Here is a 15,829-nt window from a genome sequence, read left to right as displayed (position 1 = left end):
GATTATTATTATTATTATTTTTTTTTGCCCCGCGGGGCCCTTTTAAAACCTCCACATCAAACCTAGGGGGTCAGCGAGGATCTACTATGCCCCCTTATGGTCATTTGCCCCTTCGCTTTGGCCTCCTCTTGTCTCTCGATCCTACCGAGAGACAAGATGGCAGCCGCTACGTACTGTTTGGAATGTTTACAGACACCGGAGAGCCAATCAGCTTCGCTTCGCAAAGCTCCGTAACGTGAAAAGTACGCGAAGCGGTGCGCTGTTACAGATATATATCTTTTTTTTAACGTTAATTTCTCAAAATCCACTGGAGCACATATATTGAGACCTAGCAAAGGCACATCGGGCTACCAGTCCCTAATATTTTGCCAAGTTTCGTGCAAATCCATTCAGCCGTTCGATTATTATTATTTTGGTTTTTTTTTTGCCCCGCGGGGCCCTTTTAAAACCTCCACATCAAACGTAGGGGGTCAGCGAGGATCTACTATTCCCCCTTATGGTCATTTGCCCCTTCGCTTTGGCCTCCTCTTGTCTCTCGATCCTACCGAGAGACAAGATGGCGGCCGCTACGGACTTTTTGGAATGTTGACAGACGCCAGAGAACCAATCAGCTTCGCTTCACAAAGCTCCGTTGCGCGAAAAGTACGCGTCCTGGGACGCTGCCCGGTCCGCTGTTACAGATATATATCTTTTTTTAAACGTTAATTTCTCAAAATCCACTGGAGCACATATATTGAGACCTACAAAAGGCACATCGGGCTACCAGTCCCTACAATTTTGCCAAGTTTCGTGCAAATCCATTCAGCCGTTCGGGCTAAAAGTGAGGCCAACCGCCCTATGGAAAACTCAATGTTAAAAACACGTTTTGGGACCCCCCTTTTTTCTCGGCCCCCCCTTGACGAACCCCCCCCAAATTTTCAAAGGCTGCTCAGAAACAAAATGTGCCATTTTCCTGAAAATTTCAGCCAATTCCGTCCACAAACGGCAAAGTTATTAGACATAGAATTTTCAAAAAACCCATAGAGAAAAAATCCTAACTATATATACCTACTGGCGACCGCCAGTAGGTAATATATATATATATATATATATATATATATATATATATATATATTCACTGAAAAAACCATAGGTTATAGACCATATATAGTTAGGAATTAGCATTTAAAAAACCTTATTTTACTCACACAAAACCATTGAAATTCCATATATAGTTAGTTGCACTAACTATATATCGCGCACCCGCAATTCACTGCTGATGATGTCACATATTACATCATTCATGACATGGTCAGTGACATCACTGATGACATCACTGATGACATCTCAAATGACATCACTGATGACATCACTGATGACAACATCCAGTGACTGTATGTTTCTGTAAAGTTAAAATATGTCTTACATATTGAAGAATGAGTAGATGTATAAGTGTCTGGACGAAGGATTTAGTAGGTGCATGACTGAATGTATGAGTGATTGATTAAATGTGTCTCACTGAGTGCATGGGTTAGTGACTAAACTGTCTTAATTTGTGCATCATTATGTCTTTTGTTCTGTAAACTGCTGCATGTGTTGATCAGTAGCTATATGAGTAACTATATGGGTTATTGATTGATTGCCCAAGTATTTGTATGGGAGACTGAGTGTGTGTGTGGCTGGCTGGGAGGTGTGTGACTCTGTGCAGATCAATGTGTACTTGTATCAATGATTGTATAAGAGAGTAAGTATGTGTTAGTATATGTTTGAAAATGTAAGGTGCTCTATGTTTAACTGTATAGATTAGAAAATGGAAGTGTGATTGATTCTTTACAGGACTGACTAGGTGTGTGAGTAACTCCATGGATGAGTGGCAGAGTGTGAGTGTCTGTATAGGTGTATGAGTGCATATGATAGTGTTGTAAAGATGAGTGATTGTATGTATGAATGATTGTATGGGTGAATGAGTGAGTGTTTGTGTAAACATAGGAATCAGTGAGTGCGTATGTAGTAACTAGTATTGGTGTGTCAATGGTTTAAAAAATTATACTCTGTATTTAACACTGGGTGTAACAGAGGTTATATGAAAGTGTGAGGAGATGCATTGTATTGTCACATGAATGATATCATCAGTGATGTGACCAATGATGTCAAATGAGATGTCATCAGTGATGTCATTTGAGATGTCATCAGTGATGTCATTTGAGATGTTATCAGTGATGTCATTTGAGATGTCATCAGTGATGTAATCAGTGATGTCATTTGAGATGTCATCAGTGATGTCATCAGTGATGTCATTTGAGATGTCATTAGTGATGTCATCAGTGATGTCACTGACCATGTCATGAATGATGTAATATGTGACATCATCAGCAGTGAATTGCGGGTGCGCGATATATAGTTAGTGCAACTAACTATATATGGAATTTCAATGGTTTTGTGTGAGTAAAATAAGGTTTTTTAAATGCTAATTCCTAACTATATATGGTCTATAACCTATGGTTTTTTCAGTGAATTTTCAAGGTTTTTTAAATGCTAATTCCTAACTATATATGGTCTCTAACCTATGGTTTTTTCAGTGAATTTCAATGGTTTTTAATAGCAAATATCATAAGCTGTCGAATGTCAAGTACATGGTAAGTAAAAACATTTTCGTGTTTATGCACACTGATCTGCTTTGAATGCTGCCCCCCCTCCCCCTCATTTCTATTAGGAGTACTCTCTCTTTGCAGATAGTGAAGGGTAGTTAACGCAGGCCTTTGCCCCGTTGTAATCCGTCGTGCCTGCTTCTCTCTCCATTTGATTGATTGTTATCCAAGCATTTACTGTTTTAGAATTGGTTCTCTTTGGTTCATTCTCTATTTACAAACAAGCACAGAGTCGCAATACTCTGTTTAGTCTTTGCAGATAGTGAAAAATCGTGTAAAAAAACAAAAGGAATCGAGCAAAATCAGTAGGCCACTAATGGGATCTCTTTTTGACCTCGCTAAAATAGAAACATTAGGAACAACCCCTCATGAGAAATACGAAACTAGTGAGATGAACTGAGCTCCACACCATGATGGCTGCAAGACAGCTCGGCTCCGCCACCCACCCCGCCCAAAATAACGATAAACTCTATGCAAATATTACAAATATATACAACACACCAGCAAAGTAACAGGGTAAAACATTTTATTAAATAACTATTTACATAACTATTTTATACTTTTTGGTGCCCGATCCGGCTAGCTCAATCGATCGAGCATGAAACTCATGCACTCTGATAGTTCAAAGTTTTGAGGAGTGCTTGTAACACTGTCTGAAGCTTATTTGCACTTGCTACAGCTTCACTATTCTCAAAGTAAGTGGGGGCTGTTTGAGGACGTGACTGCATTTGAAAACAATGTGATGCGGTGCCACCCTGAACCGCTTGAAGGAGGCCCCCGAGGGACGGTGTGATGGCGCGGACTCGGAGGGGGCGCTTGGCTCCGGCCCCCTCCCCAAGTCGTGTGGCCCTGGTGTGGCCTGAGATCGCCCCCGACATAGGTGGCCGGCTCCCGGGGTCAAGCGGAACTTTTTGCCTTTTGGTGACTCTTCCATTCTTGACCTTGTCCCACAATCCGTATCACCTAAGGACACGCTGTAGTGGGGCGCCCCTTTACCGTTTCAGTTGACATTCCGCCCGCTATTGCTACACTGTGCCTCTTCCGCTATTCAGCTGTTTACCGCCCGCTCTTTCGACTACAGCGTCTCGCTCACCATGTAGTTGAGTTGCTCCCGCTCTTGCGGTGCAGCGATAGGCGGCTGCCACAGGACTCTCAAAATGGCGGCCGGCTCTTCAGGTTTGGGCGTGGTCCACTAAAATGGCCCTGCGACACCTTGGAACATGAAAGCACCATCATCTCGTGGCTCCGTCGTGGTCATTCCGCGAGCAATCATGGCAGCCGCTCCCCACCGGAAGCCTGCAGGAGTCGGGGGCCCCCAAGACTTTTGTAGAATCTTCAAGGCTGAGGGGACGCTTTCGAGAATGGGGTCCAAGACCTAGCAGACAAGCGTCCGATTTCCAAGGTGTCCCAGGGCCATTTCAGTGGACCAGGCCCAAAAAGGAAAGAGCCTGCCGCCATTTTGAGAGTCCTGTGGCAGCCGCCTATCGCTGCACCGCAAGAGTGGGCGCAACTCAGCTGAATGGCGGATTTTGGCACAGTGTACCAAAAGCGGGCGGAATGGCAACTGAAACGGTAAAGGGGCGCCCCACTACAGCAGACGAGCCTCCACCTGGGGAGGCCCGTTCACGCCGCCTCACCCCCCCCCCCCCCGGGGCACCCCACGCCGTTATTCGGAGCAGCATTGTAGGATACCAAAACCAGTGCGGCAACTTACTGGACATCACCTGGGTGCCATCCACATCTCAGCGCGTTCTGCTGCCTTGGGACTATTCGTACAACAGACCGCTACTGACGAGGCCACCCCCCCGGGACGCCCCACGCCGTTTTTCGGAGCTGCATTGTAGGATACCCAAAACCAGTGTGGCACCCAGGCAACATCACCTGGGTGCCGTCCAGAACTCAGCACGTTGTGCTGCCTTGGGACTATTCGCACAAAACACAGCTACTGACCATTGTTGCTTCTTTTTTCCTAAAAATGTTTAAATGTTTTTACTGTTTTTGTTGCGTTGTATATATTTATAAGTTATTAAAGTTTTATAATCCTACTACTTTGTTGGAGTGCTATATATTTTTAATGTGACACATAATTGTAAAAACTTTGATGTACAAAGAGGCATCCCTCGAATCTTCCGCTTCAGGCTCGGTCCCCTCCCCAATCACAATACAGGATGGTTTTCAGATAGTAGGAACGCGTGTGGTGTGACGGATCTCATCGGGTGGGGGCCTTGATCTACTGTAACTCCTTTGAAGAGGGGTGATTCTTTACAGATGGGGCCATAAACTACATCTGCAGGGCTAGGTGATAGCCTGGGACCGGCCTGGACAATCGGACACAGAGGAAGAGGAGTTTCAGAGGGTGCGGTAGTGAATAGGGCGAAAGGGAGGTGTCGGGCGGGCACAGGGTGTGATTCTCAGGGAAGAGCAGCGCAGATGGGGGGAGGTTTATTGCCCATGCATAAGACAGAGAGTGGGGGTGACCAGTGCCTGGGGGAGATGCTTGCGAGGGTGGGGAGCCATGCTAAGGATCGACAGCGTGCAGAGAGTGGGTCTGGTCAAGGCATCTAAAATGGCTGCCGTGCACGACAAAAGTGTGGCATTTGAAAAAAGGCAAGATGGCGCAGACAATGTTTATCAACACTTCCTGATTTCCTTCGAATCGAACGTTAACAGACGTTATCTCTCCCACACTACCGGTCCCCCTCGGCTTAAACGCCGAGATGGTAGGGACTGCATCCCGTGGAGATAGGCCGAGACGTCACTCAGCAGAAAAAAAAGAAAACAAAAAGTCTATAAACATACAATAAGTTAAAAGTCAATCATTCTTGTTTCCTTGTAGTACGCTCCCCAGTCCGCTTCCCGTTACGCGAACCGGGCGTACCCCACGAAAAAAAAACGGGTTTTTTTTGTTTGTTTTTTGCCCCGCGGAGCCCTTTTAAAGCCTCCACATCAAACCTAGGGGGTCAGGGAGGATCTACTATGCCCCCTTATGATCATTTGCCCCTTCGCTTTGGCCTCCTCTTGTCTCTCGATCCTACCGAGAGACAAGATGGCGGCCGCTCCGTACTGTTTGGAATGTTTACAGACACCGGAGAGCCAATCAGCTTCGCTTCGCAAAGCTCCGTAACGCGAAAAGTACGCGAAACGGAGCGCTACCCGGGACGCTGTCACAGATATATATCTTTTTTTAAACGTTAATTTCTCAAAATCCACTGGAGCACATATATTGAGACCCAGCAAAGGCACATCGGGCTACCGGTCCCTACAATTTTGCCAAGTTTCATGCAAATCCATTCAGCCGTTCGATTTTTTTTTTTTGCCCCGCGGGGCCCTTTTAAAACCTCCACATCAAACCTAGGGGGTCAGGGAGGATCTACTATGCCCCCTTATGGACATTTGCCCCTTCGCTTTGGCCTCCTCTTGTCTCTCGATCCTACCGAGAGACAAGATGGCGGCCGCTACGGACTGTTTGGAATGTTTACAGACACCGGAGAGCCAATCAGCTTCGCAAAGCTCCGTAATGCGAAAAGTACGCGAAACGGAGCGCTACCCGGGACGCTGTCACAGATATATATCTTTTTTTGAACGTTAATTTCTCAAAATCCACTGGAGCACATATATTGAGACCTAGCAAAGGCACATCGGGCTACCAGTCCCTACAATTTTGCCAAGTTTCGTGCAAATCCATTCAGCCGTTCGGGCAAAAAGTGAGGCCAACCGCCCTATGGAAATTAACATGGGAAAACGCGTTTTGGGACCCCCCTTTTTTCTCGGCCCCCCCTTGACGAACCCCCCCCAAATTTTCAGGGGCTGCTCAGAAACAGAATGTTCAATTTTCCTGAAAATTTCAGCCAATTCCGTCCACAAACGCCAAAGTTATTAGACATAGAATTTTCAAAAATCCCATAGAGAAAAAATCCTAACTATATATATATTCACTGAAAAAACCATAGGTTATAGATCATATATAGTTAGGAATTAGCATTTACAAAACCTTATTTTACTCACACAAAACCATTGAAATTCCATATATAGTTAGTTGCACTAACTATATATCGCGCACCCGCAATCCACTGCTGATGATGTCACATATTACATCATTCATGACATGGTCAGTGACATCACTGATGACATCACTGATGACATCTCAAATGACATCACTGATGACATCACTGATGACATCTCAAATGACATCACTGATAACATCTCAAATGACATCACTGATGACATCTCAAATGACATCACTGATGACATCACTGATGACATCTCATTTGACATCAATGACCACATCACTGATGATATCATTCATGTGACAATACAATGCATCTCCTCACACTTTAATATAACCTCTGTTACACCCAGTGTTAAATACAGAGTATAATTTTTGAAACCATTGACACACCAATACTAGTTACTACATACGCACTCAGTGATTCCTATGTTTACACACACATTCACTCATTTACCCATACAATCATTCATACATACAATCACTCATCTTTACAACACTATCATATGCACTCATACACCTATACAGACTCTCACACTCTGTCACTCATCCATGGAGTTACTCACACACCTAGTCAGTCCTGTAAATAATCAATCACACTTCCATTTTCTAATCTATACAGTTAAACATAGAGCACCTTACATTTTGAAACATATACTAACACATACTTACTCTCTTATACAATCATTGATACAAGTACACATTGATCTGCACAGAGTCACACACCTCCCAGCCAGCCACACACACACTCAGTCTCCCATACAAATACTTGGGCAATCAATCAATAACCCATATAGTTACTCATATAGCTACTGACCAACACATGCAGCAGTTTACAGAACAACAGACATAATGATGCACAAATTAAGACAGTTTAGTCACTAACCCATGCACTCAGTGAGACACATTTAATCACTCACTCATACAGTCAGTCACGCACCTACTAAATCCTTCATCCAGACACTTCTACATCTACTCATTCTTCAATATGTAAAACATATTTAAACTTTACAGAAACACACAGTCACTGGATGATGTCATCAGTGATGTCATTTGAGATGTCATCAGTGATGTCATCAGTGATGTCACTGACCATGTCATGAATGATGTAATATGTGACATCATCAGCAGTGGATTGCGGGTGCGCGATATATAGTTAGTGCAACTAACTATATATGGAATTTCAATGGTTTTGTGTGAGTAAAATAAGGTTTTGTAAATGCTAATTCCTAACTATATATGGTCTATAACCTATGGTTTTTTCAGTGAATTTTCAAGGTTTTGTAAATGCTAATTCCTAACTATATATGGTCTATAACCTATGGTTTTTTCAGTGAATTTCATTGGTTTTTTAACAGCTAATATCTGTAGCTGTAAAATGTATTCTTCTTTAAATCCAAAAATATATTTTATATGTTTATGAATAATTTTTTTTTTTAATATTTTTTTTTCTTCGTTCCCGCTTCGCGAATCGGGAAGCTTCCCGTTAGCTGACCTTGATGCCGCGAAATAGACCGCGAGCCGGTAAACGTTTCTTTACCGCAACTGCCGCGTTACAAAACAACATCGTGACGCCTCCCGTCCGCATGACGTTTCACGTTGTCGCGTGATACGTCATATGACGTGCTACGTTAGCGAACTGGTACGCGAACCGAGTCGCAAAGCGCAGGTTTCTGGAAGCAAACCGGGAGGCCCTGCAAAGCGCTTAACGTAAACACAGCAGGTCATGTGACTTGGTAATAACACTTTTCATTGGTTCATTTCACTTTTGGTTTCCTAATGATGTAAGACTAGGTCATATAATCTAAAATGAACACTTTTCATTGGTTGAGAACTCTTGTTTTTCCCAAATGATGAAAATCCCTCCTTCTTTCCTCACTCTGACTTTCATCATTGTGAGAGAAAGACCCTTTGTGATCACTGAGCAATGGCTTCTTTAGTAGCTTCAGCTGGTGCTTCCCCACCACCTCCACCACATCCAAGGAAGAGTGGACCACCTGCTCAAGTTATAATTCAACAAGAAGAGGAAGAAGAGGAACAGGACGACGAGCACGAAGAGAGGCAGTTTTTGCCTGAGGAGCCCAGGACGTCTCACCGGAAAGAAAACTTCATTTGGCAATTTTTTTAAATTCCCAAAGGTGAGAAAAAAGTAAATGCAAGATACGTAACTTGCCTTATATGTCAAGATAGACTGTCCAGAGGAACCGAGAAAAAATACAGTTTCGGAAACTACACAATGCATCGCCATATGACTAGGTGGCATCCTAACAACTACAGTGCTGCACAGTTTCGGAACGACCTAGATAATCTCCCTATTATGGCCAGAAGATCTGTTGTACCGGAAGTAACGGGACCAGAGGGCAGGGAGATGGTGCCAAATATACAAATGAGATTTGGTGAAGTAAAACACACCTGCGTATTTTGCGATGGATTCATTTGCTACGGAGAAAGAAGCATCACTCTGATCAACAGAGCTATTGACTATCATATGCAAGTTTGTACGAAACGCCCAAAATAATAAATACTTTTTTTTTGTTTTGTTGCTCCTGTTGAGCCCTTTACAATGAATCGTTTTCATTGCCCCCTCCAAGAAAAACCCAAAAAAATATAAAACTGTTCAGAAAAATTCAAAAAAAGTAAAAAAATGTTCCGAAAAAAAATAAAAAAAATATAAAACAACAAAAACAATAAAAAAAAAAGTTCTTTTCAGAACTACCTCCCCGTTATTAAAAAATTGGTACAATATTTGGAACTGTGCCAACCTCTATTTCTCTTAGTTCGCTTCCCAGTTCGCTCGCCGGTACGCGAACCGGAAGCGAACCAAAAACAGTAAGTATAAGGGAAGGAAACAGACACTTATGTTAAAAGAAAGACAGCTATAGGGGAGTAAACTAGAGATACTATTAACCGTAATCCACTGCTGATGATGTCACATATTACATCATTCATGACATGCTCAGTGACATCATCAGCAGAGGATTGCGGGTTTTTTGGCAACGTGCCTTATCCACGGTTTAATAACGCTGCCTTTTGCTTTATATAAGTTTTCAAATTGTATGAAATATATACCAATAGGTCGTTATGAACCTTTAGGTAGTGCTTTTCTTCATGAGGTCTGGTCGCTTCCATACACATACAGATGTTTCAAAGATGATCAAGAAGTTTATCTGAATGGAGAGGAATGCACTGAGACGCCAGATCATTCACTAATGTGTAGGCACATACAGTTACACGGTTCATGCAACAAACACCGACCAAATATGGCTTGCGTGTTGCAAGGCACGCCAGTTCCTGCTATCATCCCCACGTTCAAGTTGTTGGAAAATGGTAGTTATTTGATGCTCAATAATGAAGATTGATCTGGGTTAATTAAAAGTATTCCTTTTATCGTAACAGTAAGTGAACGGGTTATTTGCTGCAGAAATGTTCTATTTCCTCCCACACATGAACATAGGGAGTTTTCAATCTCGCCACAAATACCAACCTTGGGAGCAGATTTCAACGGCATGGCAAGAATAAGAGCTCTTTTGTCTCAGAGAGAGGTGGCCTTGAGTTCGGCCCGTGAAACTTTCGTGCTTCACATAGCGAACACCCGTACAGAGGTGCAGACCCTTTTCAATTCAGATTTGCCTTTCCATTTCAGCAAGATGGTTCGGACTATCTCTAACGCATCCTCCACAAAGGCCCTGGCGCACTTTTTTAAAGTTGTTACCAGTGGTCTCGTGACTTCATTTGAGAAAATCTTTCGAGTCATCCCTACTTTCTTTCATTGTATTTTTTCCACTCTGCTTCGTGGATTGCCATTTTTACTTGCATTACCAGCGGACGCTCTTGTGCTTTTTTACATTTTTAAATATGGATGTCCCTCCGATGCAACCTCCCGCCCTGCAGCTGCTGACACTGTTCCGCAATCGCATGCTAGAATATTATGGCACAATGCCGTTGGCGATATTAAGCACGGCATATGGATTATCTTTTCGATTCTCCTACTTCACCTGTGTCCAGCCTGTATTTCACTGCCTGACCTGTGATTTCGATTGGGCCATTGATTTGTGTCTCTGCGGACCGGTTTCTCCTGACGTCGACTTTAATCAGCTGATGACTCCTATCATTACTCACGAGTTGGTTTGTCCTGGCCAAAGGATTATGGCTGTGGCATTGATGCATGGACTAATTGGTCCCTGGAATTTACTGGCGGCAACACAGTCTTTCTTGGAACAGAGCTTTCTTGAAAACCCACCGAGCTGTCCTCTGATGGTGATAGAGGATCCGGTGCTGGGAGAGCACGTATGTTCTTTTCCGCTTTTAAATTGGATGGCTGAACTGTTTTCGGATGAAGACGGTGACTTCCTATTGGAGGCTGTTGCAGCTTATTTTGCATACACAGTTATGTCATAGACCTTTTTCATGTTTGATATGCTGAGTACTAGCATTTCATTGACAATTCATTGACTTATTTGTCAAGTTTTTATTATTTACCTTGCCTATTGGCTTAAGACTCGATAAAGTACTTGGCTGTTTTATTTTTCTTTAGCATTACATTTTCCTAGTTTTTAATGCTTTACCTTGCGGACCGTCCACATATAAACTTGCAATCTGCTCTCATGAGATGGCACTTCTATTATCTTATTCAGTTCGTTTCCGGATCATGGGGAGGTGTCATCTACGTCCTGGATATCTTTACACCGTGTTAAGTTAGCATGGGCTCATTACCGGTTTAAACGCCATTTTTCCTTTTTTGCAACTTCTGCACACGACACTTAGTTGTTGCTTTAGCTTTCAACCTAGTAGTTCATCGTGGTTTACATGAGAATAATATGTTATTGCTCTACTATCTGCTTTGCTTGTTAAACTATATCTGTACAGCGAGTGCTAAAGTTTCAAGAACAACACGATACAGAATTGTTATGAGGTCTGATCTCCACGACTTCATACTCATAACATAAGTGCAACTTCTGCCAATTCTGGGCATGAGGCGGGTTTTATATTGCTTTGCCGAACACACATACACAACACTTGATGCGGTTCACATGAAGAGAGAGCTGGTGTATGCTGATGTGATTCCTTCAAATCTAAGACACTAAAGTATGGGCACGCCCTAAACCAACACAAAGAGACCTTCTTAGCAAATAATATAATATGTGTATTAGGGAGGGTGAGATATAAGCAGCCGCGGGCCGTGGAGGGAGTTACGGTGAGGCAGGGAGGCGGGGAGGGGGAGAAGCAGGGTGGAGCCCTCTCCACCCTGCCCCTCCCCCTCCCCGCCTCCCTGCCCCACCGTAACTCCCTCCACGGCCCGCGGCTGCTTATAAGTGTTGCTAACTCTTATTCATTTACAGCATGTTAACATACTGTCACCATTCGCTTTTTATGTACTAGTAACTATGCTGGTAATTTTGCTACTGATAATATGTGTACTTGTATTATCTAAGATACTACGCCTGAGAAGACTGCATTAGTAAATAAACATTTCAAATACACATGTGTTCTTCTTAACTCCATGTTCTGGTTTCTAAGAAATATATAACGACCGACTGTTCATGAGTTCCACGTATCCTGAGGTACTATAAGTTCATATTCTGGATTGTCTAAACATTGAGAGTTTGTTATATCCAATGTGACACTGTACCTAGCTTGCTAAGGGGTTTTTGATTACTAAGGTGAGTTTTGGGACACCCTAATTCGCCGAGGTTCCAATCCTCTGTCCACAGTTCTGTGTGAGAACAGAAACCCTGCGACAGGGGCACCCCCGACCCTTGCTGGAGCTTCATCACACTTGCGATACAACTCCAGCAATGCGCCACCTTTACGGCACAGATACATCACGCATCTGTGCTGTTTTTGCCCCATGATGCGCCGCATTGTAAATGCAGCACACCATAGGTGACGGAACAGCGGCACAGAATGACTAACACATCCCTGGTGATGCGCCAGTCATCATAAATCTATCTTGTTAGAGATGAACCGCCATATGTATCATCAAAGTTTTTTGCATTTCCTAAATAGCGAACTTTAAGGAATAAATAGCGATTCTTTACCATTCCTAGTTTGCGATGAGCTATTTGCTAATTACAAATTACCCATTCATTTCCTTCATTTCCATAGGACGGTTGGACTCACTTTTAGCTCGAACGGCTGAATGGATTTGCACGAAACTTGGCAAAATTGTAGGGACTGGTAGCCCGATGTGCCTTTGCTATGTCTCAAGATATATGCTCCAGTGGTTTTTACGAAAATTAACTTTGAAAAATATATATTGGGCTACATTGGCCTATATATATGTTGGAACCCAAATGTAGCCCAATGTAGCCCAATGAAGCCCAATGAAGTCCAATGTAGCCCAATGTAGCCCAAAGATGGCCGCCAGAGACGAAAAAAAACAAATGTAGCCCAAATATCAGCCAGATGTAGCCTAACTATAGCCCAGTGACAGAATGACCAATCAGCGTCGCAAACCTCCGTTACGCGAAGCGGAGCGCTGTTACAGATATATATCTTTTTTTGAACGTTAATTTCTCAAAATCCACTGGAGCACATATATTGAGACCTAGCAAAGGCACATCGGGCTACCAGTCCCTAATATTTTTTTTTTTTTTTTTTTTTTGCCCCGCGGGGCCCTTTTAAAACCTCCACATCAAACCTAGGGGGTCAGCGAGGATCTACTATTCCCCCTTATGGTCATTTGCCCCTTCGCTTTCGCCTCCTCTTGTCTCTCGATCCTACCGAGAGACAAGATGGCGGCCGCTACGGACTGTTTGGAATGTTGACAGACGCCGGAGAACCAATCAGCTTCGCTTCACAAAGCTCCGTTGCGCGAAAAGTACGCGTCCTGGAGCGCTGCCCGGTCCGCTGTTACAGATATATATCTTTTTTTAAACGTTAATTTCTCAAAATCCACTGTAGCACATATATTGAGACCTACAAAAGGCACATCGGGCTACCAGTCCCTACAATTTTGCCAAGTTTCATGCAAATCCATTCAGCCGTTCGGGCTAAAAGTGAGGCCAACCGCCCTATGGAAAACTCAATGTTAAAAACACGTTTTGGGACCCCCCTTTTTTCTCGGCCCCCCCTTGACGAACCCCCCCCAAATTTTCAAGGGCTGCTCAGAAACAAAATGTGCCATTTTCCTGAAAATTTCAGCCAATTCCGTCCACAAACGCCAAAGTTATTAGACATAGAATTTTCAAAAATCCCATAGAGAAAAAATCCTAACTATATATACCTACTGGCGACCGCCAGTAGGATATATATATATATATATATATATATATATATATATATATATATGTAATGGTCCACGAAAAGAACCCACAGGGCCACGAAAAGAACCCACAGGGCCTTACCTATTTTGTTATTGATTGGGTGCCACCACAACGCAGGGGAGGCGACAGGGAAGGCCTGCTACGCAAACTTGAGACCCGTTACATCATCTTACTGGACAGTAAGATGCCTAATGGGCTCAACAAGAGTGAAGACTGCCATACATACCTCTAACTGTGTCACTTTATGGGGTTCTTGTCTCTAAGTCCTATACTGAACAAATACTTACCATCTATTTTACCATTAGATCAACTTAATTCCCTTATCCTCCACATTTTCCATCAGGTAGATCATTATGATCACATTTTTAATCACTTTTTACCTTAGGCACAATTGTTTTTGTTAATTCATGTTATTTGCACTTTAATGCGTGTAGATGCACAATTAACCAATTTGCACTGAAACCATTAGCTATTTTGCACAGAGGACGGTCTTGCCCACATGGGCATTATAAACCAAAACTACATATTTATATATTGCTTTTAATCATTGAACCAACTCATTTATATACAGTATATTGAATATATATATATATTTTTATACGTGTTTTAATAATCTTATCTTATTGTTGTTTTATCCTAAATAAACGGTTGATAATATTGTGAGGTGTGCTCACATTGGGCAAAAGTTATACCCTCCTATGCAAAATGAGTTCAAGCTGGTCATTGATATAGTTGTATGAACAACGTAAACTGGGGTATTAGCATGTTTTTGTATATGGTGACCCCCTGCATGCAGACTAGGCGTTTTTGTGTCCAGCAATTTTACTAATGGTTCCTCCATAGCAAGAAATGAGGTTTACGTTATGTATTTATACAGCAATTATGAAGTTCACTACATTTTAACAACATGAGTACTGAATTTTATTCTCTTGTTACAGTGCTGCTAAATGCTTAAATTGTGTTAGTACTAGTTGTGCATTCACGCATATAGTATGTCTTCTATGTTTATTATGCACTCGTGCACTTTAAAAATGGTGATTTGGCCTGTGTACTGCGTCATGTGATCAAGGCTCCTCGAGAGCCGAAACGCGTCGTGGCAAACTGGTGTTGGGCAAAATAAATCTCTGAGAAAACACCAACCATTGGGTCTCGTCTGTTACAGATATTGGCTGTTGGCGCTACATACCATATATATATATATATATATAGACAGATTCCCAGGAGGAACAGGTAGGAGACGCTTGTTTATTTGGTATAATTGCGAATGCATTTCGGCAGCTTAACTGCCTTCCTCAGCGCCCAAAGCGTCCCGTGAGTGTAATGACACGCTGCCTGTAGGTCCCTCATTAGTACGCTTGCTAGTGCAAGCTGGCTCCGCCCTTCTGGTGAAGTCCTCGCACCTGAGAGCAGTCCCGAGTGTAGCGCAGGACTGCGGGTCCCAGAATGCAACTCAGTGGATGTCTGGAACCTCGGTGCCGGGAAATGACTGGATTACAACAATGTCATGCGGGCTGGTCGAGGAACAGCGTGAAACCTTCAGGATACTGTGTTGTCAGCCCAGCTTTGGTATACCAACTGACAAGTGCCTCCTCCGGTCCTCCAATACCATCACAGCCACGTCGACCTAAGAGTCCATGAGGCAGGGGATGGGCCACAGTGAGCCCTACCCAGCATGGGATTAGTAATCCCAAAACTGCCAGCTTTCCTCCTTGGTTTCGATGGCGGGCTCCCAGCCTGTCCAACTACCGCTGGCAACATGGAAGAACTACAAGAGTCCAAGGTCCCAGTGTGGCTGGTACTCCCAAAGCGCGATGGGGGTCTCTGTGAAGCGTCCTTGGGTGACGCTGAATCGATGCACAAACCTCTCTCCCGAAAAAAAGAGACAGATTCCCAGGAGGAACAGGTAGGAGACGCTTGTTTATTTGGTATAA

At 43.2% G+C, this 15,829-nt stretch overlaps 1 protein-coding gene across 2 annotated transcripts in view; it reads right to left on the bottom strand.

Moving 5' to 3' along the window:
- Nucleotides 1–15,829, bottom strand: part of ACOT9 (acyl-CoA thioesterase 9) — a 597,782-nt gene that overhangs the window by 331,493 nt on the left and 250,460 nt on the right. The window lies entirely within an intron of this gene.

The sequence above is a fragment of the Lissotriton helveticus genome, chromosome 8 (assembly GCF_964261635.1).
Source record: "Lissotriton helveticus chromosome 8, aLisHel1.1, whole genome shotgun sequence".
Classification (NCBI taxonomy): domain Eukaryota; kingdom Metazoa; phylum Chordata; class Amphibia; order Caudata; family Salamandridae; genus Lissotriton; species Lissotriton helveticus.
Note: the sequence above shows the minus strand (reverse complement) of the source record. Positions and strands in the feature narration are given on the sequence as shown.